This window comes from Serinus canaria, chromosome 1, assembly GCF_022539315.1.
Source record: "Serinus canaria isolate serCan28SL12 chromosome 1, serCan2020, whole genome shotgun sequence".
Classification (NCBI taxonomy): Eukaryota; Metazoa; Chordata; class Aves; order Passeriformes; family Fringillidae; genus Serinus; species Serinus canaria.
In genome coordinates, this window is record NC_066313.1 from 22,055,386 (window position 1) to 22,082,430 (window position 27,045).

Genomic DNA, 27,045 nt, shown 5'->3' on the forward strand with positions numbered 1-27,045 from the left:
TTGCACCCTTGCCATTAAAAGACTTCCCTGCAATGCATTTGCCCAAATCAGTGCACTCAAACTCCTACAGAAATTATCCAACAGCATGAGCTGACATGGAAAAAAGTCTGCCTTGCTGTGAAAGAAGAATTACCCCATAAGAACTATCCCCCTCACAGCTTTCTTTTTTTTTTTTTTATTATTTACTTTTTAATGGAGGCAAAAACCCCTATCATCTCACCTACTCCTCTTTTAATAAGGAATGACTGCCGTGACTACCCCCATCTAGAACCACCATTCACTGCCAGCACCTCTGCTCTCCTCGTGTGCTTAGAGAATAACTGATTAGCACTTTGCATAATTAACCTGATTAGCACTGTGCATAATCAAACTGATTAGCACTTTGCATAATTAAAAAGAAATAATAATAATAACAATAATAAGCAGTGGGTAATAGCAAAAGCTGCTAGTCCCAATGCCTGTTCGTTAGCTCTAGGATCAGTTTAGTGTGGCATATTTTATTTCTTAAAACTATTTCTTTAAAGTTGCATAAGCTCCTGAGAGGTACAGCTTTAAAAATTCTCATTTACTATCAAGATCACTAACAAAAATAATTAGTTGTTCCACTATTACAACTTAGGATTTCTTGTGCCTCCCACTGCTGAAGCTGAAGACATTAACAGGATGGATGCCTGATCTGATGCACGAGCGGTTTGGTTCCCATATCTGTCTACAGTACTGTTATTGGATTCATCATCACAAGATACAGAAGCCTCACATCTTTTAATGCATATATATGCTTGTAATGTACTTCAAGAGTAGGAAAGCTGTATTATTGTTATCGTTGAGGTGGATAAGGCAGCAAGATGAATAGCCTCAAAAGTAGGTAGGCACTGAATTCTCTCCTACCCTGAACAATTATTCCAGACCACAGGAAGCATGGGAAGGAGTATGGAATTTCTCAGATCTCCGCCCCTAAGGCTACATTGTTCTCCCCCCATCTGAGTATCACTCATCTAAGTGGATTTTTGCAACCTGATCAATAATGTGAGAGACAGAGGGTACTTTGTTTGCTAGCCTGTCCCATGTCCAGTGTAAATCTCTCAATTAGGGTTTCAAGATTAATCACCACCTCCAAAAATCTGAAGAATGTGCATAACTACACCAACCTAGATTGCAAACTCTGTGTAAAAATCCATGTTAAATGTCTGCATCACTTATGACTCAGTTCTCCTGGACAGCTTAGAAGAGTGGTGCCTCAAGTGAGTCAGTAAAACACCAACATTTTCTGCTTGCTAACATGGGTTCATCCCTCCTAGTCACCAATATATCCCATGTTACTCCTCAATTCAACCTCATCCCTAGAATCCTTAAATTACAGCTCAGATTTCCTTTGCATTCCTCACAATCTTCTATCATGCCTTCAAGAGTACCTGAAATATTCACTGCCAAACCTCCACCATGCCCTTACAATCTCCCTGCCTACATTTCCCACTGGATAGCAGACACTTTATGGCTTCTCTGCTGACTGCTAAGGCCAGGGTGGCTGAGACACTGGGCAGCTGGGGGTCAGCTTGTTCTGAGTGATCATTCTGACTGCTCTTTGGCTGTCCAGAGAGGAATGCAGTGCCCGGACTGCACACACTGCTCAGATGCAGCACGGACCTGTCCTAGAACTGTGGCAAAAATATTCCCACTCTGTCCAAGCTTCCCTTGTAAGATCTCTCTCATAAAATAAGCCAATGAGGAACTGAGGGATGGAAATGGCAAATAAAAGATAATCTTATCATAATTAACTGGAAATGAACTACCCATGCAGAGAGGTCTGTCCATCACTCAAAGCTAAAGAACCCATATGAACAACAAAGGGTGCAGAGCTAGTTACTCAGTTCACAAGTTGTTTAGTTTCAGTAAAAATGTGTTGCTGTAGAGATTTCTCAAGTCCAAATGTTCCTGGGGAAGGTAGTTCCAGTAATTCTGGGAAGGAAGCCAATCCTTTGGCTTTGTATGTAAATATTTAAACAACATTATTTTTATATACATATATTTTATACACATATACATATATGTCTTTAGACTTCCAGACTTGCAAAACTGCAACAGAAAAAATAGGCAAGTTGACATACAGCTATTGTCTCTGCCTGAAGCCATGCTAACTGCCCATCAGAAACAAAATACAACAAAGACTTGAAGATAATTGAGCCACATCACCTTTGTATACTGGTCCACTCAAACAGAAGTGCTGAAAGATCAGGAGTAGAAATTCAAAATGAACAGAGAGACAAGTCTCAAATTTCATCTCCTTAGAAGTGGCAAGAAAATAAGGTTCATGTATTTTAAATCTTTCAGAACCAAGATGGATACAAGTGCTCCACCCATAGGTGTGGAATCTCCAGTTTTGGATGACACAAAGCTTCACATTCTGCACATTTTAGTGGTATGACCCCTGACAGTAAAGCTGCAACTTCATGTTTAGAAAGGTCACTGCTGCTTCAGGCTTAAATCGGGTCCATACCTCAAAAGGGATAACTTGGCAGAAAATGTAAGTGAAAGAATGGAAATGCATCTGGCACTGAGTACTGATGAATAAATAAAATGGGGAAAAAAATAAAGCTTTAAAATTGTTGAGAAGAGGGTTGACAAAATGGAGGAAGATGATTTAGTGAGGAAAGGTACCCAGTCAGTGCATACGATGAATAAATCAATCAATGAAAATAAAATTTACCACATGAATTCCACCTCTATCTACTCAGTAAGCAGAAAACACACCCTAGTACAAGGTACATGTGTGTAAATTCATAGCTATGTGATTTAAAGAAATAAAATACTTAGGAGTACAATACTTACATGTCTCTGTATAGCACAGCCAGTGAGTTTTAGGAACACAGAAGTGCACATACAAAAAAACCACACAGAAAATAGGACCAAGAGTAGGGCAAGCCTTTTAGAAAATATTTTAATGGCTTTATAAAAAGCCTTCACCCAAAGTTTGAGGGGCTTTGCAATCTTACATTTTTCTATTGCAAAATACACCTGCTTTCTTCTCTTTTTTCCCCCTAAACTAAATATTTCTTCCATCTAATGACTCTCTTTATTAGACAGCATCTAATTTGCATACATTTACATACAATTTAACTGCTAGCTTGTGAGAACAAAGAAATGGCTCTGTATTGCACTGAAGGACAATACCCAGAAAGGAAGGTATAAAAACCAGCTAGCTCGGTGGCTGTATATTCCCTTTGTTTCAGAAATACTAGGAGTTTTAAACACACTACTTAAAGGGTGAAAAAGATTATTTCATCAAACAATGAAAAAAGATACAGTGCAGCTTCCTTTTAACGCATTCTCTCTCTGGCCTGGTTAATGGGATTTAAGGGTCCAATATTTCTTTGCTTTCTTCTGTTTCTTTTATTAGAACTGATGGATTTAATTCTGTCACATATTTTACTTCATATTTTATTCCTGTAACAATCTATGCTGAAGTTCAGCTCCAATGCTAATTCAATACTATCTTCCTTTACTTGCAGTCAGCCTGGTATACAACTGAACGATCTCTGATGGGCATGAAGTGCTCTGCCCTCAATGCCCAGTGCTAATGGATTTTAGAGAGAGTCTGCCAGAGCTTTACCTCATGGCAACAAGTCTAGAGATAATGAAAACTTACCATGTAGCTGACTGGGAATCAACAGGAAGGGAAGCAGGGCTGAGCTCCGCTTGTGAGAACAGGGAGGGACTGTGGTCAGAGTAAATGCCGGATGTAAAGGATGCGTCAAGCCCTCTAGTTCCCTGAGGAGACAGGGGGGAAAAAAAGAGGAGAAAATTATCTTTTTAGACCTTGCATGAAGGAAAACCCTTTAGAAACAGTTGTCAGGAACTCTAGCACATGACCTACCAAAAGCATGATACAATCAGCAAAGTGTTTTTCTCCAGAGGCTCTGCACTTGGGGTACCAATTGCTCTGGACAGCTACAGATCTAATCCATGCAGACTTCACATAAAAACCTTGCAGAAAAAAACGCCATCTCAGGCTGCCTGCTGCAGATGCCTACATGCTCTCATATGTGCAAAACCTAGGGATACAGAGCAGTTTTCCAATTTGTTCTACCTCTCCTCCTCCCAACATCAAACTCAATGACTTGTGCTCAGTGGGGCAGAAAAATTAAAGTATCACCAATCGGTGGTGTAGGGATGGGCAAAAGATGACCCAATCACTCTGGTGGCATGTTCAAAGGGCCTGTCCTACAGAAATTACAAGAGAACATTAGAGATTTACAGAGTTACAAGAAAAATCTCTCCTGGTGTAAACAGACCTATTGCAATGGAATGGAATAGGACCATTCTTGGTAAAAAGCACTAGGCCAAGTGAGCCTGCACACAAAGCAGGTGTAGAATTCAGGACCCAGCACTCACCTGCTCCATTCAGTTTTGCCCCACCCAGCCATGTGGCTGGGGACACACTGGTTTTTGTATGATCAGCACAAGGCAAGTGTTAATTCCATGGGAATTCTCACTCCAGCATGAGGGGCACAATACCAATGTTACTGACCATCCAGGAGCCACATCACAAGCTGTACACACAAGAAACTTGTGCTGATACTGCCCTGATATGACTCACTGGCACTCAAAATACACTATGGATTATTTTCAGATGCAAATTTTAATTTAAAGCTGGCTGAAATGTTAATGAAGTTTTAGCTCTTTTTCAAAGGGGAAAATTCCCTACTGCTTACAAAATGTTTTCTTTTTCTTTTTCCCCTCTGCCTGATCTTCTTCTAGTGACATACAGCAACCAAACCTCATAAAAGAAATTAATGAAGCTTTCATATCATTTTCCCTTCTCAAGGGTGGAAAGGTTGAGGTGTGTGATCTTCAGCATTTCTGATGTGTACCAAAATGATGCATTAAAAAACAGTGGAGGAAGGAAATTCCAAAGCCACAGTTCCCCTGATTATCATATCCTATGCTCACGGCTGTATCTTGCTGAAACCACTGGGTTATCATTTCCAGAACCTTACAAGCGTGGCTATGTTATGATGTAAGCTGATTTTAACTGGAGCTGTCACAATCCCAAGCTTCCCTCACCTCCTTCCTCTCCTTGTCACATGTCCCCAAGTCCACCCTAGAGCCAGGACTGCATAAGTGCCTGGTTCAGGGACATTTCAGCTGAATGAAGGCTTCTTTTCCATGTGTTTTTAGCCACATCAAACCCTCATTGCAGCTCAAGATCCAGGCAGAAAACTTGGGGGTTAGAGCTAGGGAGGCAGCAAGTGGAGGAACAGCAACAGAGCAGCATCATCACTGATTACCTTCAAGCTGCTGTAGACCTTGTGATGTCTAGGGCTGCTTTGGTATGACATGGGAGAAATACTCTTATCACAAAGCTGGAAGCCAAACCAATCACAGCTTTATAGGTAAAAAAGACCCCACCTCACATGCTAACCTAAAATAAACTGTTGGGCTACACAGATCATACAGAACAGATGCAGTCTGCCTCTGATGAAAAATAGCTTGAGATAATGGTGCACTGCTACAATCTGCACCAAGGGCATTTTCCAAGTGGCAGGTTGAATTAGCCTCAAGTGACATGCATTACAGAGTAACACTTCCCTGAGGCAATAAGGCAAGGTCCCACACTCAAATGGAAAGAATTGAGCATTCTTGCCAACGGCAAATGATAAAGCATGTGATTAAGAACCTCTGTTACTGAAGATGGTGAAGGTTCTGAAAAATATTTCAAGGACTTCAGAAAATACACATGGAGATACAGAGCAGGAATCTTCTTTTACATCTCTACAGTAGCCATACTACACATCTCTTCTGCTGCTTTCCAGGGAAGAAACATAAACTCCATCTTACTGGAAACCAACCTTGTAACCCTCAGTAGTTCTAAAGCCACTCTGACCAAATGGCTGTGCAGGATGGGTATCTGGATTTCAGCTGAATACAGAACACACAGAAGTTCCCTTTCTTTTGCTTCCCTGCTCCAGGGAATTGGAATATTTTACATGCTACAAGAGAAATCCTTTGGTAGTAGGGGATCACCTGACACCACCACCCACAATATCTTCAGGAGGAGTCACTAAGGAAGAGTTTCACTAGCCAGTTAGTACACACAGGAGATTCAGCATCTTTGGAAATTAAAGTAACTGAGAAAAAGAATCAGTGCAGACACCTGATCTTCACCCGTTTTCACCAGCTCAACAACCAACACACACCTTTTCAGTACTGCAGTTGGAATTTCTATTGCCGAGTTACAACCAGGTCTCAAGGGCAGGACACCGGACCAGGCATAAGAACTGGTGACTTTTGTTCCACAATAACAAAACAACGCTTTCCAGCGTACTTGAGTCTGAAGCAATGGCATCCACACAACTGCTATTTTTCATTTCAGCCTTCCACGCACTCTCAAGATGGTTACAGTTATTTTATCAACCACAGGCAGCTGTATGGGTTGTTACACAAACCTATACATGTTCAAGTTATGCAATTCCTAGACAAGAGGCTTGGCTGGTTTCCCCAACAGGAGATTCCCATTTTCCTTTAACTGCCCTTAAGGTATAGTTACCAGTACAACCCATTTGTGCATATATTCTTCCCGTGGTGCCACTGAATATGTTTGCTAGCAAAATAACTGTCCATTGGAAAGCATGCATACTTAAATATACACATGATAACATATATGTGCAGACACACATATAAAATAACCTTGGCCAGTACCTGTTTGATTGAATTAATTTTACTCTTTCCACATTACAACAGGTGCCCACATCAGTTTTGACTCTCGTTAAAACAATGACGGGAATCTAAAATTTTACATTATGCTAACATTTGAATACTTTCTATTCAAGTGCTTTTGATCAGTTGAAAATTGTATTACCACAACACCAGCCTCAAATTTTTTATCTTCTTCTTAACAATTCTTCTTGGAGCTTAAAGTTGGCTAAGCAAATCATTCATCAGATTTTCCCCTTCCCTTTCTTTTGTTGTTATATACTCCACTGAAGCTGAGAGATGAAAATGTAAAAGTTGGTTTAAGCAGAATAATTCAGTGGAAGTCCTATTGCACCAAATTAAGCATTGGCATTTATGAAGTTCCACTATTTGTACATATGGATGGGATTATCCAAAGGAACAAGGGTGTGATTCTCTTTCCACTTAAATTATGGCAAAGAAGTCTAAGTTGAATCCATCAGCAACATATTCAGACCAGTTTTGAGCATTTTTGAAAATCCTCCCCATTCCAACCTGCCCAGAAAGTGTGCATAAATAAATAAATTAGTAAAGAAACTTCCACCACCTTGTGTCCTGGAAGCAACATCCACAAGCTGCAGTTTGTGCAGCTCTGTCAAGTTAAGGATGCTGAGAGTTTCCTTTTAAATACAACCTGTATTTCTGAAGTTACTTCTTTCAAACATTCACTTAGATTTGATAAATTATATTAAATACAATTTGCCTCAGCAGCATTTCAAAGCATGACAGCCAGAGCACGAGCAGGTCATTTTTCCACGGAGTGTACAATCTCCTCAGTTGTGCAGACAGCCTGGATTATGTATGCAGGCCCACACTCCCCGAGATAACAAAATTACCCAGCTCGCACTCCAAGCCAGTCAGAAACTGTGGAGTCGCAGAGAGCAAAGTCAAGCCCGAGCCAATCAGTCCTGCTAAGCAGCTGCTGTCTCAGTTGCTTATTAGTTCACCAGTACACTGGCCATGACCAAAGGCTTCAGAAGGGCTTACAGTATGCACAGAACAAAATTGTCTCTGCTTTCAAATACTACAGAAACACAACCATGAATGAATACTATCAAAGGGTAGAGGTAGGAGAGAAACCTCTTGTTAAATTTACTCAAAACATTATTTTTTGAACACTGAAGAGAAAATCCTTACTCCTGAATACTGTATAATAACAGAACCATGCTGTTTGCTGGCAGAATGCTAAGTTTCATTTTCAGCAGAAAAAAAAAATTGTATTATAATTTTTTCTGATTTAGATGGGGTTTAGGTCAACCTTAGCTACATACAAATGAATGTTTTGTTCAAATTACAGGGTAATTTTAATTAGGACACCCTGCTAGACATCCTGTTGTTCTATTTAATGGACTTTCTCAATTATGAGAAGAAACACCTCCCCACCCGCCTGCGACTTAAAGTAAAAATTATGCTGAATAAATATACAAAGATAAAAATTATTATTCTGTATTAGATCTTTTTATTTCTGTTAATCTTTATTTGGAAATTGCTGTATCAAAAGGGCAGAGTTCAGAATCCCACACCCATTAAACACCTGTTTAAAAACCACTTGAAGCACTGGAACCAGCCAAATATGTCCCAATTAAGCAGAAATGTTGGCACTGCTGTCTCGGGTAAGGAACACCCAATGCCATTTGCTCTCATTAGGTTAAATGGGTTTCTTGGGACATAGCTGAATTCCTGATTATGTGCATTGCAAATGGATGGAGAACACCAGAACAATAAAATTTAATTCAGCATAGCCTTCTGTCCAGTTGTCAAGCACAGAATTTTGGGAAAAGCAAAAACTGAAGCTTTGGGAAGTGGACAAGAGTTATATGTTCTAAGTATGTATGAGACCGCTTATACTTCTTTTAAGAAACTGCCTGATCAATGGAACAGGAAGAATTGGGTTGGGATTTCTTCTTGAAAATTCTCTCTGATTTAGAGCCCACTTCATTTTTGTTAGCATCTCCTCCTCTGTACTTTGCATTAGTTTGATTCGCTTACACAGTTTTATTTGTTAATGAGAAGCACAATACAGTATCCTCTTATATTCACTTCAGTGTTAAATTGGCCACCATTTTCTTAACTTTGTATGTTTAGGATGCAGTGATGGAAGGTGAAGCCTGCACAATAAAAAATATGTTTGCAGATGAGACACCGTACTGCAAGTTTTCCAAATATTTTTGTCAACATCAATAAGTAAAGGCTCTTCTAGAGAGGCCAACTGCATGGTAAACAGAAGAATCTTGCCTGTCACTCATTTAACCTCTTAACCCCTGTCAAGGAAGTGGACATGCTTGCCAGTCAGTGACTAGTCAAGTGGTCTTTTACCAAATACTCAATAATACATTTTAGGGTGGTGCCACTAGACAATATCAGAGTGGAGTGGTAGTGATTAAAAAGTATGTTTGAAATGGTTCTAATATCCATGCTCAATCCTCTATAATCCTGCTTCATTATCAATTTATTAACTTCCTTTGTTGTCCTTTCTGTCGCACTCCTGTGGTAGTTACTAATACATCTTCGTTTGAAAAGCGCTGTACTGCACAGGCACAAAAAGCTAGCATGCTTCACATAAAATTGATCAGTTCTCTGTATCCAAGTAAGAGATGTACAGTCTCTGAATGGATACCTTCAAATTAAATGTACAAAAAGTATGGTTCAGCACAATAAACACCAACTCATTTGCAACTCATCGTCAGGATGTTAGCAGACTGAAAAGAACATCTATATGTTTTTCTCTTCGCTTATGCCAGATAGACTTCTTCAGAACATAAATCCTGCTGGTTCTCTACTACCTCTTGTACTTAGTGTAGGATTCAAAATTATTTAGTGCCTACATTTCTAAAGTAAACTTTAGTACATGAAAAAAGAAAAGCATTCTAGAAATAAAATACATCAGCTAGCACTTGCTGCTGACCTAAAACTATATTTATTTTCAAGACAACCATAAGAGTGGCAGATGCTTTCTTGTTCTGGCTGGCTACAAATGGCACTAAGAAATCCTAAGATAGACACCTGCATACTTACTTTTTTGCTTGTCCCTCCACACCCCCAAGTATTTTTGCATACAAACAACATTTTCTAATTTGCTACTGCTATTTATTTAGATATTCATGGGTGCTATGTTCATTGTGGTGTCAAGAACAGCTTCCCTTCTATAATCCTACTGATCTCACCAAAGGATACCAGGTACTCAAAACATCTGAAAAAAATAAAATATTCCATATTTACTTTCCATTATTTAATTCACAAAAAGTGTAGCTTATAGCAAAAACAGTTTAAAATACTATCTCTAAAATTGAGAGCCACAGTCCTTGTCTGTTGCTTAACTTAAGCCTTAGTAGCTTTCCCTCTTAGAACTGGTGGCTGACATTTTATTCAGTAGATGATAACTGCAGCTGCAACACTCCAGACTACAAAGAGTAGCAAAAGCTATCATTACAGATGGATGTTTTTATTGGTAGGCATTTTGAGACTAACCAAAAGGGAGTGGGAAAGACAGAGTGTAGACTGGAAGAAAACAAAGTAAGTCCACAAACAAACAAAACACTACAAATCACAACAGGACAAGAGAAAAATCAAGCAGTGACATTATCTCACTGGATTAGTAAAAACAATTCTGTCTTGATTGGAATTCCATTTGCCTTTTTTCCTTTGTAGTTCCATCAGACAACTATTAAAATGTTTAGCTGCACCACTTTCACAATTACACGTTATACAAGGTAGTTTATCAGGGTATCTAAGCACACAATGCAAATTAAAAGGTAAAACCAGGAGTATTTTGTACTGTAAAACATATAAATAAAGGGAAACATCTCCTGTATACTGCAAAAATCCCAAACCAAATTAATTCTGTATGTTTAAACTGGCATTTAACTTCCACTGAATTGAAATTGTATTTGGAGCCCCAGAGAAGTTGCCTTCAGTAATACCTTTCAAATGCCTGAGCTCAGCAAACCACAGAGAACTGTTGATTAACACACATGCTGGAGCAGAAATGGAATATTCCATGGGAAGAGAGACTTTGTCTACAGCCCAAATATCTACAGACAAACTAAAACCTTTCACAATTGTGATATAAATACAAGATGTAGATTAAAAGAAGAGAAAGAAATAAAGAAACAGCTTCAGAACATGGAACACTGGTGGAATTGACTTTTAATTCCCCAAAATAGCAATTTTTAAAGCTATTGCAGGAGACAATCAAGTCCCATACACCAGCTGAGGACAAAACTCTCTCACCCTGGAAATAAGTGGTAATACCCAAAAAAGGTGGGGGAAGAGAGAGCAAAAGAGCAAGTGAGATGTGGGGCTAATACCAAATATGAAAACAGCTGGAATTAAAAATCCAGATACATCCTTTATCTCTGGGGCATGGAGGAACAAATAAAAGGGAGGCATATAAACTATATGCACAAACTAAGGGGAAGTCAATGGAGGGATATATTAAAAAAATTAACATTGCAATATGCCATCTTGTAATATTACATTGAAAACCACACCACTGTGTGTTGTTACTGTATTTGGCCAAGTGCACTACTGTGTTTAATTGAAACTTTGATTACAATAACTCACAGGATACAGAGAGGCAACCAAGTGACTCACGGTCCCTTCTGAAATCGTACCATATTAAAGGTTTGACTGGAGTAGGAACACAGTAACCAGAATCTATGTGCACAACACCAGAGGAAGGGAGCAGAAGTATTAACCAGAACCTCCCAGGACTCCTTGGTCATTTGTTACACATGAAGAACAGTAACTTTGCCGTGCCAGCAGCGAGACTGTTAGAGTAGCAGATAAATTTGGTGCTGCCTGCATCAGACCCAGCAAACCACGGGCTGCTCAATTTTCTAAGGAGGGCACAGACGCTCTGCACACCTGAGCACGATTAAGCCTTACTGCTGATGAAGAAGAGAGTCAGTGTTGGCAGTGCAGTGGCTTGAAGGGGAGGGAGGCAGTTGGAGGGGAAGCATAAACCTATTTCTGCTCACTACCAACAACATTATTGCAGGCACCAGTAATGAGGTGTCTGGGCTAGGAGGGGAAAGGGATAGAGGAGCTGGAGTGCTTTATCAGCTCCAAGACCAATGCTGGTTTTGGCACTATTTTCACTCTAGTGAGTTACAAACAACAAAAAAACCCAACCAAGCAGGTGCTAGCAATCTGAGAGACCACATGCCAGCTACAGCTGCTTCAAACTGATTCAATTACATCTGCCTGAATAGTCCCAGGACATTGAATCCACTTAAGGGAACCACAGGTCGAAGGGAGACCCAGCACTTTGGGATCTTAAGACTCCATTAATTTAAAGTGGAAACCCTCCCAATGGAAATGGGAGGAGGGTATTCATATAGGGTCTGAACCAAATGATCACACTCAGACTAGGAGAGGATGGAAGAGAGCATATTCATGACACTGAGATACACAGTAAAAACCCATTAGAAATAATGCCTCAAAATTTTCCTGAAGCAGTCCGACAGCACTGCCTTGTTTCCCAAAACACTGGGTGCAGTACATTTGCTTAAACATGCTCTTGGGATTGGGACTTCACTCCAAACCTTGTTTGTACAAAAAGGGGCCAAGCAGCTGGGAAATTCTGGAGTGTAGTGTGTCCTCATTAGCTTCCATCTGCCATCAGAACTCAGCTCATGGCAAGTTTGGCTAAGTCCTGGTGTTCTCAGGTCCAAATCTGGGTCAGTTTTAATTACACTATACAGAATTCAGTGTGCAGTTTTTAAATCCTTATTATACAGCGCAGAAGAACGGGCAGCTCTCCAACTAATCAATTTTTTAAAAGTACATATATAAAAATTTTAAACCAGGCTAGACAGACAGTGGGTGGAAGAGAAAAAAAAATGTATAAGTGAGTACAGGGGTTAGTTAAGAGAACTGTTAGCAAAAGTGGGTCACCAGCAAGTTCTGCTTTAAAACTTCAAAGGAAGGGGAAGAAGGAAAAAAAAACTCTTCATTTTTTAAGACACTGAAACTGATGTGCAAGATGTATACAATTCATACTGCTTTTAGAATCAGCATGGGTTACACACAATAATACTGCAGAGAGATTTTTTTGAAGGGGAGGATACATTGTCTTGTGGCTACAGGACTGTAATAGGCACTGGCTGACCTATTCCCATTCCTTTAACTGTGTTATTGCCAGGGTTGGGGAAGTCATTTTCCTCAAGGGCAAAGCTTTTAAATCCACAGGTACAAAAAAAAAAGTGTGGTGGTTAGAAGTATAGTTCAATGGCATTCTTGAAGGTGACAGGGAAATGCAGGATGTTAGTCTAACTCCTTACCTAATTAATGTGTTTTGGACTACTTCAACAGCTATTTATTTCCTTTTTCTATGCCATCAAATAGCCATCAGCCAGGTCAGAACTTGAAAAGAGTTTTTCTTGCCAGGTTGCTGGCAAACAAAATGATAGAGGCACAGATAGCTGCATGTTTTTCACTGAACAGACACTTGGGACAGGATAGCACGCCAAATCTTATCTATGCAAATTGGGCTAAAATCTACTCTCAAAGTCAACAACCAGAATCTGCCCTGTTTAGAATCTTTGTCAGATGCAAGGGAGCAAGTAGAAGTCTTCAGTGACAGCTACCGACATAAAGGTATCTCAGAAATGGAAAGGGATGATCAAGGAGCAGAGAAAATAGAAATGATAGATGCTTCTTAGATGAGCATAATATTCTGCCATCTCCTTACACAAAAACTACACCTTCAAAGATTTCCAAGTTTTTTTTTTTAACCATTTCTATGAAAAGCTCCTGTTAAAAAAAGACACCCCTTCATGCACCTTGTTAGCATTGTCATAGTTTTCATTTCAGAATTACAACTTAGCACAAACACAACAAAATCCTGCACTCTCCCTTGTACTTCGTCACTTGGTGGCTAATCCATACATCTCCAGCTGCTGTATGAATCTAGCACATTCTGACATAGCATGAAATGCACTACTATCTATTTCAGAATCAACAAAAGCTACAAGGCTGAGTAAACACTCAGTGCTCTTTATTTGAAAGGAACAGTAACCTCCCTCTCTCAGATGTGGTCTCTCATATCCAAAAATCCATTCGTTTAGCACATTACACAACAATCCAAGCAGAAATTAAAAACAAACTAAAAAACTCAGAACCTTATCAGAGGAATATCACAATCTTAGGGATCCCCAACTTCTCTATTTCACTACCTGCTCTCAAATGGAGGAGGTTTTTTTACCCATAGCACCTGACTGGTCTCAAGTTCTATCCCCACCTGGGCCCACTTGTATTAATTAGGACAATTAGCTTCAGCGTCTCCAAATAATTTTCAATTTAGTTAAGCTTGGAGAAAAAAAAGCAAGCTGAAGCCACGGACTGGGCAAGGTGACCCTCAGCTACTGAAGAAGATTACCCATGGAAACCTGTTTTCTGAGGGTCTGGCTTCTTAGGAGAACTTTTTGCTATGAAGTTTCAATGCAGATCAACAGCAGAGCCCAAGGGAGCAGGAGAATGATAACACAGCAAACACCAGTAAATTTAGCCCAGACAGTATCACTCTAACAGAATGATCACATTCTGTAGCAGAAGTGAACTTTCAGTGCCTGAAAGAGTATTTTATCTTTCTGAAAGACTCTTTTATCTTTCAAAGCACTGTTACTGAAGCGAGGCATGTCTGATGGACTATTTGAAGACATGATCGACCAGTGACTAGGCAGAACAGCCAAGCTGTGCACTGTACACCAAGAAGAGTGGAGTAACAATGCTGCACGTCCTCTGAAACACTGACAGGGAAACTCAGGGATGGAACAGGTGGCTACTTGGGAAGGCCAGGATGAGAAGACTCTGTAGTTTGGAAGGAAAGTTCATCTTCTAATTAATTTTTCAGTTTTATATTGTGTACTAGTGTTGCTTTAGTAGATGATTTTACATTCCTCTTTCTATGGTCTCTCTTCCTTTTCCTCTTCCTCCATTTGACATGCATTAGAATAACCCAAGCCAGAAGGTAAAAGTCAATGTGTATCCAAGTGCTAAGGTGGACTTTTTCTAGTCTCTGAGTAAACTGAAGGACCAGAAATATGACAACAGGTATCACTCACTACCTGCTACAATGGTGGAACCACAGAGTAGAAGGAACACTACCCCTTTAAGTGTCTTTACATATCAGTGTCTAGACATGTGGAAGAGGAAGCATTGGAAACAAGCTCTCCCTCACTCCCCTCCCAAAACAAAAAACCCACCACAACAACACAACCCAACAAGATGGGAGACTACAGGGTGAAAGGAAAGCGTCTGCCCATGCTCACAACCCTAGAGACAGATGTCTTTCTTTCCTTTCCTCCTTCTAAAACCATGTCTGGATGCGACCCAAGTTAAAGTCACTGTAACTCTTCTGTCTTCAGCTTCCAATGCAGTCACTTCCAACTTGTCTACTGTCACCCTGACTAGCTCAAGATGTATTTGCTAGCCCCAGAGTGTCACCAGGGAGCCTATGGAAGAGGAGATTGCCTGGTATTTCCTGAACAATCCAAGCCATTCGTGTGCAGCAAGGCTCCAAGTGAAGCACATCATCTTGCTACAATTCTACTCATGAGGAAGCACTGAAAGACATATCATGGCATACGAAGGCAGATATCATCAATGGCAACAAAGCAAGGATACCATTCTGAGATAGGGGGCATTTTATTTTGCAGACCATTAGAATCCAGGGATGTTAAAAACACAGGAGTCATTTACAGAATGAATTAAATATGGTGGTCGTAAGTTAGAAATTAAAGAGAGAATCTTCTCATATGAACTTCCACTAGAATTTCAGGTTACTGTGTTCATCTTACTGAACCTACATGTAGCATCTCACATGATCCTCTTTTTGGGGTCTGTCCTCTCCACTGCTTGAGCTGGAACACCTGAGACAACAGTACGATTTTGGCTGCAAGAGCTTTAAGTCATATCTTTAACATTTGAATGCCATTTTTCTATTGCGCTTTATTTTTGAGTGGGTGTTTTTGGCGCTATACAGTTTATGTAAAATGAAGCAGTACATAAGAAAATGCAACACCTATTCTCATGTGTTTCATAAACATCCAGCCCCTGACTTGCGTGTGCTGGGCAGCACAGTTGCTATTGACAGCTAACAACATGTTATAAACTGACATAGTAAGTCCTACAGATCTCATTTTTTTAAATTTTAGAAACAGTGGAGCCATATTAAAAGGAATTTGCCAAATTACCTGCAGAGAAGGAGGGAACCTGCTATTTCCTCACTGCAGTGATGAGATGGTATCAAGAATGGTGCTAAACAAGGCCAACCAAAGAGACCACAAATACTTTCCTAAGGAATAACACTCCTGTATCTTGTTCTTGAATAAAAACTGAGAGTTCCCACTAAAGGGATGTCAACTTTCAAGTTTTTTTAGTCCTGCCTGCATGACAGAAGACAGAAAAAAAAAAAGCACACGGACTTACACACATATCTCAGTTTATTCCTTTCAATGATTTGATAGCCAAACTAATGTCAGGAGATGAATTCAGAAGTCCCTTATAGAGATTATAACCCAAGTTTAAGACAGAAAAGGAAATTACAACAGAAAAACACAGGGACGACCATGAAAAGAAGTTTACAACATAACTGCTTTTGTATAGCAATATGAGATAAACACCAATTATCACAATTTTCTAGATGAGGAAACAAAAAGCTCTGATCACAAAATAAATCAAGGGACTCGTGCTGAATTTACATGATTATGTCATACTTTGGTTTCTATTAATTTTATCACATTTACCCTCAGTACCTGACAACTAGTACTGTCTGTATTCGGATAAAGAAGACAACAACAACAGATAAGCACTGAAGCATGCGTTTGGAGCACGGTTCAAGCACCTACCATGCCTGCATCACACCCCTCTGCAGGCCAACAGACAGGCTCACGAGCATGTCCCTGCCTCTAGCCAGGGCAGTTACTCACAGTACCTATGGGCAGGACAAATGAGAAGTCTTGCTGCCTGGCATTTAATCTTTCTAGTTGCTGGCAAACCTCTGGCCAGGCATTTGCTGAACAAGGGGTTATATATGTCATATATATACATATATATATTTGTTACATTATCTTTTCATTAAGTTGTCCTTGATAAGCTTTTTTTTTTTTTTTCATGAGTGTATCTAATTTCCTTAATAGCCAGACTTTCTTCTGCTTTTTCTTCATCTTGGGATAATGACTTCCATTGTCAATATTAGCATTATGTGTCTAAAGGAGATTTTCTGGAGCTGCAGAAAAGAGATCAGTCTATAGATCACTCCTTCTTGGTTAAAACTGCACAGAGTGCAAACAGATCTCAAGACAATGGCAGATCTGTTCCAATCTCATGATGTAGATTTCAACAGATTGTAAGGATGCTGTAGCTGTGTGGTTTGTTTAACTAGATTTATCACATACTAACTCCTTTTACAAGAGCAAAGAGATGCTTTATTGAGCCAAGAGGCACAAACTGAGTAGATATGAAGCTGAAATGGTCTGAATTTGCCAGTCAAACAGTGTGACTGCATCTGCTGCTTGGATGCTGCCTAAATAGGCCAAGATCAAGGTTGTAAGGATTGATTTGATCCTGATCCCTCAAAGTAAACAACACCAGAAATGAAAGCTCGTAATAAAATTTAAAATTATCCCATGAAGTCATCTCGTATTTCCCCACTGTAATGCATATATAATGTATGCATGTGTCTGTGTGCACACTTCCACACTCAAATTCATCTTATCCCCTACATTTCTATTCCACCACTGCAAACACACTCTGAAAGAACCAAATTGCTGGAGGAAAATAGCACCCGTTGGAGCAGAGAACCTGTGTGCCACCGTTCCCCTTTTCTAATCAGAGAGCACACATTCACAACTCCTTGCCTCACCTCCCTGCCCCTTTACCAACGAGGAACTCACCTTCCATCTCTATAATGCTTTCCTTGGCCAAGCCTGCAACCCCTGGCAACCCAGCCTCGACTGCAGGCAGCAAAGGCGGCGAGCTCAGCTCAGAGTTTGACACGCTTGGTGCATGTCACACAACACAAGCAACCTGCTAACGAGCTGCTATGTGCTCTGGCAAAGTCACAGCTGCCAGCAACAATTGAGCAAGTGCAGCCTAGCTTTTCAGGATTCCTGCCTGTTGCCCAGGAACCACACAAAGCACTGGAGGTTTTAAACAGGTGCAAACAGTGCTTTTCTCCCATGTCCGACTGCACAGCCTCTGCTACAGCCACACAAGAAGAACCAGAAAGCAGGAAATGAACTTCCAAAATGTGTTTAGAATTCCTAGTGATAATGCAACACTTTGATGACCTGTGAAAAGCAGGTTGTACATAACACCATAAGCAGAAGCAGGAAGGATTGGTCAGGCTTCGTGAAACCTGCTTTTCCCAGAAATATGCAACCATAATATAATTCTGGTTACACATTTTTAAGAATTTGTCAGTGTTTCTCTCCTGCAAAATACATTGTTAATTTAGGAGGTAACATTTCTGAACAAGCAATGATTCAGAACGTGTAATGAGCACCAAAAATAAATGAAAAGGGTGTCTTTCAAAGCTTACTTTTATAATAATTTGATAGCTGCATAGGAATTCTTAAGGCACAAAACTGTCTTTCAAATAAGTGGCTTAAAAAGCATAATACAAATCATGTACATTATCTAACTGTGTGTATGTACAGAAATTCTACATGTACCATCTGTTTACAGCTCATTGCTTAACATTATAACCTCATACATACACAGCTCAGTGCATAGGTGGTACCGTAGGTAAACACAAATTGTATCTCCTGAACTGAAAATCTGTGAGTCAACTTTTAACAGGCTCATTAGAAAAGACGGCACTAACTCCAGAATGGTTTGTTTTGTCAATATTGCCTACGCTGTGTTAAGGTCATCAGCAGAGTTTTTTACTAGCCACGTTCCCACACTGGTAATCAGGCAAATTCCTGTTAATTTCAGGCAGAATCTTGCTTGAATTGGAAGGGAGTGGGAACTGGTTAAAGCCATTAACTAGACGGCCACTGAGATCTGGCATTCTCACGCTGGGATCAGCTGCTCTACCTGCTACTTACAAGCCCACTCACAAGCCCAGGCACAGGTCAAGCCTTGAGCAAGGCTCTTCTGCTGTTCTTTCAGAAATGTAATGTTACAATGCTGACATGCATGCTAAGGGCTTCTGTCTAAACTGGAAGCACTCAGATAGGTTTTACCTTCCCTTTTGGATCCGGCTTTTCACTTGGATACGAGGCTGAAAAGGCTAAAGGGTTCTCTTGTACAGATGCCAACAAAAATAAAGGTAAACTTAGAATTTTCATTAACTGTAAATTACAAGAGCAAACAGAAATAAGGATTGATGTGAGCAACAGGGAATGCTAAAGCTTCACCAAATGTAATGTGTAATGCTTCAACCCAAACATATTTTGGGATGACTGCCAAGAAGATGGGTATAAATGTGGGAGGCTTAGTAGAGTACAGTTTGAGCTAAAATGTGTAAAGTTTTCACTTGTGCTAAGGAAACATTCGTAGCTAGGTAAAAACAAGGCCTTATGAAAAATCCAATTTTACATCTAATCTAAATTTCCCTGGGCAAAGCAACTGCTTTCTTCCTAAATGGATCCTCAAGATAGCTGGCAGTAGCATATAATTATTGTGGATAGTATTGCCATGGGCTAGGCACTAGATGAGTATTGTAAATTCTAGAGCTGTCTTATCCAGCACTATGTGGTTTCATGTATTCATCTAAACCTGAATTGGACTTACTCATCATGATGCTTGTGTTATTTGGTGGTCCAATGACATCTGTAGAACCAGGAGACAGAAGCTTTGGCTCTGTCTAACAAGTTTTCTTGTGCTATCTTAGCTTATACTGTTATATGTTAGCTCTTCTGACCTAGAAACTCCTAGTGGTGAAGGATAAAGTATCATCAGAGTTTCTCCAGTGGAGCACATTACAGTATCCTACATGGTTTTGGGGCTGTATTCGGGGGGAAGGGTATTAAATAACTCAATAATCTCAATTTGCTGCTTAACATCCCCAGCACAAAAAGGCCTTTGAGGTTGAGGTTTGGTTATCTACTGTCAGAGCTGTGCTCAGAGTAAGAGTAGGAGGTTCTTCTAGTTCTACTAGAAGAGCAGCTCATGAACTAAGATTTAAGTTCACTCTCAGTAAGAAAAATAAGAAAAAAAAGAAAAATAAGAAAAGTAATTCTAGTAAGGGCAAGAGGCTGGAGAGTAAAAGGCTATAAATGCTATAGAAATTTTCAACACGGGCTCATTTCTCAGCTTTTCTAAAGCTACTTTCCTCTTCAGCTGATAGACAATTATTTCAGGAAGAAATAGTCAATGTTAGTAAAGCTTTTTACCTATTTTTTTCTGCATAGACTTCAGACAGCTTACACAGTAATAAAGGTCCAAGAAGGCATTTTACTGACTACCATTTCAGCTTTATTCGTCTGATTAGTTCCAAAATATTTAGACGGCAACACAAGCTACTTCATGTTTCTCCGTGTTAAGTGTTATCCTTCCCTCTCTGTGCCTGAGATGATGCATTTCTTAGGTTTCCAGATCTGCAGCTGACAGATACTGACAAGCTTTGGATTCCCCTTTATGCACCACCAGTTTCACAGATGCAGAAGTAAGAAGTTCCTACTGGAACACAGTATAGGAATCATACTAACAATACTCAGTGCATCCCAATACTTGGCAAATAAACACGACCCTCTGATAAACAGGTGGTTACAAAAGGAACTTATCCCAGCTAAAAGAGAAAAATCTGAAAAGATACCACCTATTCATTCCATTGATCCACATGCAGATCTATTCAGCTGGGAGGGCCGAAGATGACAGCACATAATGCTACTTGTCACGAGATGTTATAACACAGCCTCCAGAGGCAGGGGAAACTGTGTCCTTCCATTCACTGGGGAATGTCTTTCCCAAGGCTGACATTGGCATGAGAATGATGAGATCATGTCGGAAGGACTCAAATGTAAATGCAGATCAGATTTGTTTCTAATGGATTAGTAGCAGGGGAAGACATTTCTTAGGTTGTCCAAGAATGGAAAGCACCTTACAGAAGTGTGCAATAAAGTTTAATGACAGCAGTGATTCAATATATTCTCTTTAAACTCTAAGTAAGAAACCTTGACATTATGGAACAGGCCAATAGGATTCACTATTTTGGCAACGACTGTAGGATGAAGCTATGCTTTCTGTAAAGTTAAACTTTCCTTCAAATTACATCAAGTGTGTGCATGTCAGCAAAGCTTTGAGGAGCCTGAAAAAAGAATGTATCTTTTCCTGCAGTGACTTCTGTAAAATAAGAAACTGCATAAACCACAGTCTTCACTGGTGCCAGCCGGACCACAAAGTGTAGCATCAACACTGTGCTTGCAAGGTAAAAGCTACTGTAATTTTAAAGAATATCAATTATACATTGTGCCACAGAAGTACTATAATCTGACTTCAAATTTCTTACAAACTATGTCTTCTTGCACTCCTACATAATACCAGAATAAGAAACATCGAATTACTTTCTAGGATATATTTACAAAACTCTGGGATATTATAAGCAGACACAAGCTAATATTATTATTCTGAATAGCAGTACAAGCTGCCCTCCATCCACAGCACCATGCAGGCTGTCATTTTTGTAGTTAGGATGCATTTTGCAGCAAGACATAACTGTTCTTTCAAGTGCACTGTACTGTTAGTTGTTGTCACAATTATTTATAACTGGGGACATCTATCTCCTACTAACCTTCTGTTCTGGTCCAATATACAGGAAACAATTCTTGAAGCATTAAAGTACAATTATAAGAATTTAAACTCAGTATATCCTAGCTAGATTCTGCCCTCTGGTTTTGACGCTAATCCTAGGCAAGCCAAAGATGACATTCAGTCTTCCACTCTGTTGTGGGGTTTGTGTGTATGAAAATTTAATTCTGATGAGAGGTCAGGATAGAAGATGAAGATGTAAAGCTAAAGAAAAGGGTTTTCAAAGAGACCTGTAAATGTGAGACCACAAGTTGTATTTCTTTTTAAAATGTATCATAAAGGTACTGTAGCATTCTTTAACACAGAGAAACAGCAGAACAGTGCATGAAACACTCAAAGCCAAGAAACAATATGTCCCTATTTTAGTAGTGAATTATCCTACAACCTTGAGAAAATTACTTAATTGTTCCGTGTTTCTGTGTCCCCATCTATCAAATGAGGACAATGCTACTTTGTAGAACCACTCTAAGAATCTTCTAAAAATGGATATAATTTGGAAACTTGTAAAACGCATGCAATTTCTAAAAAAGCCCACTGAGAATATAAGAATATATACTGCTTTAAACATTTGCTGCATTATTGTAATACAACTCACATACCTTTCCCATAAGTACTTTACAATTTTTTCAACAGTTTATATGTACTGTTTACAATTATCAGCATATGGCATTTGAAGATACTACATGCTTTAAGCTTAAACTTCCAACTGTTGGTTCAAACACAAATATTTTCAAGGACTTCAGTAAGAGATGGACTGGGTCCTGTATTTTTTTTCCTAAAACAAGCAACAGTCCTCCAGGTAGGAGGTAGCACTGGATTCTTTGAAACCCACAATAATCAGAAAACGAAAAGAAAAAGAGGTTAATACTGTGTCCTGCCTATCCAGCACTCTTTTCAGCACTTACATGATACAGATGCCACAGAAGACTCACTCTAACTTTGAAGTGCAGGAAAATATATCGTGGTAAAAGAATGAGTGTCATTCAAAGCATCCTTTGAAACTTCTTAAAAAACAGAGCTTTGTATCTGGAGAGGTTTTAATGATTAGTTTATTTTTCTATACTTTTAGACCACAGCATAGAAAATTCACTACATATATAAAACTCAACAAACTTTGCAGATTTTAGACATTCAAATACCTCTACTTCTGAAAGTTTATCTTGCTTAAACATGTATTTGTAGAGTGTGATCCAAAAGTGGCTGGACATAATATTATAGGTCCAATTCCAAGTCATCAATCAGTTTGTTACATTTTCAAGGCAGGTATTTCAGTGCAGAAGAGAAGTGTTTTGTAAACTTTGTATTACAAGACTGGATCACAGAGCTTTTTAATAACCTACTTTACACATGGGACCAAGCATGGAAACTTCCAGACTCAAAAGATTATGTTCTCAGGGCATTGTTAAGACTACATTCTCTGAACATTTTTAACAATCAAAAACAAGGTATCAGAACTGGGGATGGCTCACAAGTTTAGAGATAGCACTCATTAAAAAACCAAATGCTAAAACAGTTTTATTACTGAGGGAGAAAAAAGTTGGGGAGATTCTACAGCCATTCTACAACCAATTCATCTTTCATAAGTATTTCATCCACTAACTTTGTAATACAGACAAGAAAAGTTCTATCCTTCAAATGATTCAATCATATTTATAGCAGATAAAAATTTACAGGTATTACATTAAGTACAGTCACCTTATCTCCAAGTAAAAAAATTACAGACATAGTTGAATACAAAGGCAGCAAACTGGATGTTTTTATTCATATCAAGATTTACAAAATACTTAAATGAGAACAGGACAGCTTGATAAGAATTACAAAAGACATGAAATTCCTCCTATTTTTAGGTGTGATTAAGAAAGCAACACCAGAAATATAGGCAAAAAGGAAAAAAACACAGTCATCCAAATAAAAATTATGTCGAAAAATATATATGGCTCAGAACCTGTGTAGACCTCTGAAGAGAGATTGCCAGCTAGAAGAACAGGAGTGATGTGGGATGCTTTCACATATTTAAGAGCACAGAGTGTGGAACAGAGTGCAAGAGCACAAATGTGCCCGCAGAGGCTGTGCTAGAGCTTCAAATATCTCCAGCTCAAGTGACTAATGGGAATGTGCAAAGAGACAACCACTTCACGCAGAACTTTTTACTGATTAAGTTACTACCATAAATCTCAATATGTTCCCTGCCATATTGGCAGCCTGTCCCTTTTTTCCTTTTAACTGTGGGCCAGATCCTCAGCTGGCATAAGTTGGCATTGCATTTTGTTGCCTTCAGTGGAGCTAAGCCAATTGATGCCATCTGAGCATCTGATATTATATTTCTGTAGCAGTTAAAAAATGATACAGTGGCATTAATTACTACATAGTCATGTCTCATAACCTCATGGCAGGGGTGGAAAGATTTCTCATTTTTAGTCACCAGTCAACATACAGAGTGGAAGGGTCAATTGGTCATTCCATGCTCAGTTTGATGGCTGTAAAGCTACTAGTCATTCCAAGCACAGGAAAAAACACTTTCCATTTTCCTATGTGATTTAAATACTTAAATTTTGTTAACTCACAGGCATGTAGTAGTTACTCTTTGTCCTTAAAGCACCATAATCCACTGCATCAAAAATGTAATGGATCTGACATGCAGAAGAACAGGCAACTGGAGCAGACAAAAATTCATTTAACTGAGAAACCACTGCCAATAGTAGATGCTAAGGGAAAGAGAGGTAAGAACACTTTCATCTGTAAGCATTCTGCTACAGCCTAACAACACATCAGAGATGCAGACACAGAAAGTCTCCAGTTTTGATAAGAGAGAAAGTGGTCAGGGTTTTATTTTGTTTCAGTAAAGGGAGAAATGAAGCACAGGGCTAATTATGGACAACTGCATTTAGTTTGGACTATCTCTTACAATGACCTGACATTCATAGTTTACACCTTTTGTGTAAAAGGCCCATATGTTCTTTTTCATGGCAGAAAGAAATTATCTTAACAGAAAATTGCAACACCCAAATAAAATCCTTCTTCTCCAATGAAATAACATTCCCTACTTTCTCCCCAACAAAAGAAGTGTAACCTAGGAGTCCAAAGAACCAGGGTGGGCTCAGACACTTGGATATCCAATAGAAGCAATGCATCAACATTTTAGATGCAGCAGAATGCTCACCAACTCACACAGGATATTGAATGTATTGTCTGTGTATTTGAGGGAGGGGTAAAATGGGGAGTTAGTCCATGGCACTGGATCTATCTTGGCCTGCCATCATTTGCATTCTTTGCCCTTCCCAGCATTTCCTCTCATATATAATTATCTCCTCAGCTCCCAAGTAATTTTGTTTTAAGCACTTCACATCCCCTGGACACTCAACATTGAGATCTTACTGAACATTAAACAAGCAGATTACCAATTTTGTCTTTAAAAAGGTACTAACCTATCAGACAAAAAACTTACTCTTCACCTACTTATTGGAATTTACACGTTAAAGCAGCATGCAAATTCCTAACAAGCTTCCAAATGGGGTACTGGAAGTAAGCAGATTCATTCTACAAGTAAATGTCTCATCAACTGGCCTTAGGTAGACTAAAGCCTATGTCCCAAAATACAGAGGGTTTGCCATGGATATAATGTAATTACCCAACAACGTCAAAGGCCAAAACACGGGAAGATAAACCCATGACTGACTTCAAGGTGTTGAGTAAGGACAACGAAATTCAGGGCTTTAGTCAAAAAAAAGCAGAGCTATTGAAAAACAGAAAGAGAGAAAGAGACATCAGAGAACACAATTCATGGGGGAAGGATAAGAATAAACAGGAAAATGAACAGGAAGCAGGAGAACCAAGGAAGTGCAGGTTTCAAAGCACACTAGTATTTAACATGGCAAAAGAAGCACCTGAATCTACTGATGCCTACTAGGAAAATGCCAAGATGCTGGTAAAGTGTCCTCACAGCCACACACTTTTGCTGCTAGGTTCTGATAGGAGGACAATGACGTGAGCTCTACTATTGTCATTCTAGAGAGCATTCCACTGGGAACAACTTCAGATGGAGAAATAATGGACTTTTCTCTCAGACTTGAGTGTACCTGAATAAAGGTTTGAAACCTATTACATACCCAGGACAAAATGGAAGAGTATTTAAAACAGACACATTCTGCTTAACTCAAATAAATTTAAACCAATTGATTAAGAATACGACTTAAATTCATACGAAAAGTAACATCCATCTTTTAAAGCTTGGTCTCCTATTTCTACATTGTACTTGGCAGAAAAATGTCCATATTCAGTCATTTTGTCGTAAGTCAGTCATGGGATCCTGCTGTCCTCATATTGAGAATGAAAATTATAATCTTCAAATCTTCATTCAACTATTATTTAAGAAATATTATTACTTTAATGAGACACTCTCTTCCCAAAAGAATGCTTAAATTCCTTAGTTTAAAAAAAAATATTTTCTGTGTCCAATTTTCTAAAAATCTATAAATGTGTTCAGTCATCCTTACCACAGGGGAAGAAAGTAAGTAGGAATTTATGCCTGTCAGAAATCCTGCAATGACAAAGCTCCTAATTTTGACTTCAATGTAAATTTTGCCTCAGTATGAATTCACAGAATTTGGCCTATGCTTTGCAGAGTTGTCTGGGTTTCAAGTTTGTTATTACTTAGATAATAGTTTTGCTAGAAGCTTAAGAGCTCTTAGAAGAACTGGAGGGAATGAGTTTGACAAGAGATCAAAGAGATCAATTACAATTGTGTCCACTGGACTTGAAGTGTCCAGTGGATCCCAGCTGGCTGGGTAGAAAATGAGAATTAATACAATTTAGTTTTAGAATACTAACATACAAAGTAGAATAATTATTTCGTCCCAAAAAACATGGTTGGAGTTTATAATTCATGGTTTTATTTCTTATGCAATGGAGTTTTCCTAATGTTTATTGTTTATCAGAAATACTTTTGCAATGTTTGCAATGTTTCCCTATAAAGCTGATATACCCAATTTCCATTTCTAATCAGGAAAATCATGCAAATGTTACTAATAGGCCAAATGCTGGAATGCTTGCCAAGGATTTAGGCTGTCCACTGTTACAGATGCAATGTGAGTAAGACTCACCATGACATTTAGCTGATAAGTCTGGAGAAGTCTGGCCAGGAACCTTGATCACAAACAGAAATTTACAGGCTGTGCAGCCTCATAAAACCCATGCCTTGATTCTATTTCTCTGTTTTCTATGCATTGACCCTTTTTTCTTTCCTTTGAAAAGGAAGGGAACTAGGAAAAAGAAAGAAACAAGCCCAAAACGGAGTTGTTCTAAATCTTTCTGAATAAGCAGACACAACAAATAGCTCTTCAGACTGAATCCCTTGGTGAAAGCTCCTTGCTCCAGTTGTGTAGTCCTAAACAAGAGAAGCCATGCAATTTATTTGTTTATTTTTTATGCTGCGACCAACTAGCCTTTAAATTTGTATTTACTCCAGTAAATTGTTCTTACTTTAACCTGTGATCTCACTAGCTAGCAATAATTTTGGACTGTTGCTCAGAGGACATCTCTTTGCTTTGCTAACTACCT

General features: G+C 39.1%; 1 protein-coding gene across 19 annotated transcripts in view; it reads right to left on the reverse strand.

Moving 5' to 3' along the window:
- The window catches only part of ZBTB20 (zinc finger and BTB domain containing 20), a 475,279-nt gene that overhangs the window by 350,641 nt on the left and 97,593 nt on the right, over positions 1-27,045 (reverse strand). For 17 of the 19 annotated variants that reach the window (XR_003945573.2, XR_007778053.1, XM_050977281.1 and 14 more), the window contains one exon: positions 3,644-3,765. The exons of the other annotated variants lie outside the window; for them this stretch is intronic. The gene's annotated coding sequence lies outside the window, so the exon portion shown is untranslated. The remainder of the gene's footprint in view (positions 1-3,643; positions 3,766-27,045) is intronic. 19 annotated transcript variants of the gene reach the window in all.